Consider the following 4,292-nt stretch of genomic DNA (forward strand, 5'->3'; position numbering starts at 1 on the left):
AAAGAAAGAAAGAAAGAAAGAAAGAAAGAAAGAAAGAAAGAAAGAAAGAAAGAAAGAAAGAAAGAAAGAAAGAAAGAAAAAGAAAGAAAGAAAGAAAGAAGAAAGAAAAAGAAAGAAAGAAAGAAAGAAGAAAGAAGATGGAAGTGGAGGGACATCGTGTTCTCCTTTGTTGTTGAATTATTCGGATATATTAGCTAGTTACTGAAGACAAAAGTGTTTTCAAAAGTAATCACTTGTTAGAGAATCCCTACATATAGACATGTACTATCCTAAAAATAAAATCCAAATATAGTCAGCACTCAAAAATGTTTATTAAATGAAGAAATGAATGCTCCATAACTGAAATTATCTGTGATTAGGTTCTGAACATATTATTTCAAACATAAATGATTGTAGCAATTTACATAGATAACTCACAACATTCAAAATTATTATAAAATTTCTATAATATACACTGCTCTGTCATTTAAACTCAGAGATAATAATTGAACCAATGTCGATTAGTATCAATGGCTTTTAACTTATAATATTTTAGTGAAACAACTTATATATTATCCCTATTTGTTACTTCTTCCAAGGTAGTATAATCTCATTGCTAGGAAAGTTGAAGGTTATGAAGAATAAAATAATCAAGAAAATGTGGAGGAACATGAAAAATATATTCCTGAGGTTGTTAGAAATTGTAATTTTTAATTCATAAATTTAAACATGGCATTTAATATATTATATCCATGGAAACTGTTCTTACAGTAATCACATATTTTCCATATTTCATCTATACTTTACATCTCTGATAATTTCATTTTGTCATAATTTAATTTTTCATCCCAATGCTAAACAGGTTTCACTTTTCTTTATTCTGCTTTTGCTTTCATAAATGGAGCTCATTACTCTAAGGCACATTATTAATATAAAAACATGATATATTAGATCATAATTATGTATTTTTCTGAGTAGATGTGTTTCAGTTAATCACTCATCTCATTTTAACTCTAATAAGTGCTATATGTTACAACAAATAGAAGTAAAAATTCATGGAAAATACATATTCAATTTGTTTATTCAATAGTGCATTTCTATTTTGCAGGAATTTAAAATGATTCGTCCCTCACTTTTTTAATAGAATATAAAACATTAAGTTTTCATAAAATAAGCAAAATTGTATGTGCAATGCATATGTATATTGGGGAGCATAAAAATATAAGAGGGTGAACTCATTGCCCTGTTCAAGAATTGAATCTACTGCCTAGCTTAACAAACAGAATGTGCAATTATACTTAATCTCTCACGCTCACACTACCTTGGAAGCAATAATAAAGTAGTAAAGACAATCCTTTCATCTCAGCCTCCTGAGTAGCTGGGACTAGAGGCATGCACCACCACATCCAGATAATTATTATTATTTTTTTGCGGAGGTGGGTCTCAGTGGGTTGCCCAGGCTGGTCTCGGACTCCTGGCCTCAAGCTTTTGGACACCTCTTCTAGGACAAGTACTTTCTTGATTTAAACAAAAAAAGTTTTTCTTTATAATTAAACTGCCTAAACACTGTTTCAGATGGCATATTTCGGAAATTTATAAAGTTGACATTTGAGACTTACTTTTTCATTCAGTATTGCATTTCTAAGATCCAAATATATTAAATACAGCTATTTTTGCCACTCTATAGAATTCTATTTAATGAATATATTAGGAGTAGTTTACTCATATTTGTGTAGATGGATATTTGGGCTTGCTTTCATAAACTTTTTTTTTACGAGTCAGTGTCTTGCTCTGCTGCCCACCCTGGAGTGCAGTGGCTCAATCATAACTCATAGCAACTCAGTACTCCTGGGCTCAAAGTGATCCTCTTGCCTCCACCTCCTGAGTAGCTGGGACTACAGACATGCATCATCATGCTCAGCTAACCAATTTTAATGAAGATATGGGACCTCATGTGTTGCCCAGGCTACTCTGGAATTCCTAGCCTCAAGCTATCCTCCTGACAGCCTCCCAAAGTGTTGGGATTATAGGTACGAGCCACTGCACCCAGTCTGAACATTCTTGTGTATATCTACAAGTGAAAACATGTGTTTCTTTAGTATGGGTATACAATTATGTGTGGGTATGCAGATACATGTGTGGAATTGCAAAGTCTTTGAATTTTCAGTTCATTGATTTAAAACTAGACATGATTCAATAACAAGTATGTATAGAACAGAAAAATGATGGTATACTGGGAAATTGTTATCTATTTTATTTTTTGCCCTCAGGAATTATGCTTTCTTAAGGTTTACTGATCTTTACACGTTGATAATTATAGTTAAGGTTTTTGAAACTTATTCATACTTATTTAATAATCATTAGATTTTATTTACCAGATTTTGTTATTGACAAAATATTTGTATTTTTAAATTGTACAAATTATATTAATATTAAATAGGACACCTAGCACTACGTAAAGATTTCAAATTCATTAAATCAGAGTAAAAAGTAAAAATGATGAGTGAGCAAGAGAGATATTTTTTTCTGAGAAAAATGTTTTCATAAATAAATTATTGTGATGGTGCCATGTGAAAAAAAATCAAAGGAATAAAATATGAAAATTCATACTTGGACATGTTAATTGAGTCATTCTTAAAGAATACGTACTTTTATCTTGAACATCACAATTTATTACTAGGAGCTAAATTTCTTTTCTGGTTCAGGTTTGCCTGCTTACTGTGCAAGTCTCACCACAAATGAGCGTATTTTCTCCTTAAACCAAATTATTAATAGCAATAATTGAAACTACTGGTTTTCAGGAAATTTCCAAGGAGATTTTTCTTAATGATAAATATTGAGATTAATGAGGAATATTTCCCCCTTCATTTTATCTCTCATAAAAAACTTTATTGTTAAGAAAGGCACAGTATAAACATAACTATACAAATGTGTTCACATTTATATTTAGTCATACATAATATACACCAGAAACTGTTCAAGTCTGGGGAAACAAAACACACAACAGAGAAAACTCTTCTCTTACAAGGCTTGACTTATAAGAGAGGAAGGGGGATTCAACTGATGTCAGATAGTGATAAGTGCCATTCTTTTCTAAGGGGATAAACTGAAGAGTAGCGTGAGCAATTTGGATTTGAAAGTTATGAATTTCTCTCTAGAGATGACATTGGAAGTGAAATATAAAAGATGGTGAAGAATTAGCCATTTAAACACATACAAAAGGAAAAGAAAATGCTATGAATGCCAGATGACTCAGGACAGACATGGCTCCCAGAAATACTCCTACTTTTCAGATACCTGGTGTCAGGTCATGAATGAAAGTGCAGCAGATGAAATCCCATTGTTCTTTGAACTTGTTCTGAACACCTGGTACCAGAGACACGTGAATGATTAAGGAAAAATGTTATAAATGCATGGAAACAGAAGTTAGCCAATGGGAAACTGTTTCAATCATCAGATTTAGAAAACACCAAGCAGAAGTTAGTTCATTTTGATGTCATATTTAATATTAAAATCCTCTCCTTAACAGAGCATATACAAAGCTTGATGAAATCTCTGAAAATTTAGAAAATTTAGATTTTGCCAATAATACATTGTACAGTTTTTCTGAATTATCAAGTTAAAAATATCAACCACAGTAATAAAAAGATTTACCTATTCTCTCCGTAGAAAATTATATTATGAAATTGCCACCAAGTGAAAGCGTGATCAAATAAGTATTCCTTTAAAAATATGAACAATAGAGATATATGAGATATGCTGGCGTTAACCAATAAAAATGTCATATTATTTTCTGCCTTTTTTGAAGTTTGTAGTATATTATGTTGTGGATGACTTTCCATTATAAAAGTATTTACTTCAATGCTTACTTTCCCATTTATAATTTGCATTTATATACTTTAAATATAACTCCCAATTTTGTTTGTTTTACGAGATTATATATATTAAATATATATAATATATATTAAATATATATATATATTATATATCTCCCGTGTGTGTATATATATCTATATATAGAGAGAGAGTTGTATAGATGTGAGACGTAGATCGACAGGGAGGTAAATGTGTATATACAAATGTATTTCTGTCATCAGAATAGTTTAACGCATACAGTATTTGATGAAGAATAGATTGAAAAGGGCAAGAACAAAAATGGGGAGATAATTTAATATTACTTTTATTACCTAATTCTGATGCTTTAAACTACAGCGCTGGCAGCAGGACTGCATAGAAGTTAATCCAAGATATATATTTGTGGTGCAATTAAAATAAATGATGATGGAAATTATGAAACTGGTGATTCAAAATAA

Source organism: Colobus angolensis, unplaced genomic scaffold (genome assembly GCF_000951035.1).
Source record: "Colobus angolensis palliatus isolate OR3802 unplaced genomic scaffold, Cang.pa_1.0 Scaffold127, whole genome shotgun sequence".
Lineage (NCBI taxonomy): Eukaryota > Metazoa > Chordata > Mammalia > Primates > Cercopithecidae > Colobus > Colobus angolensis.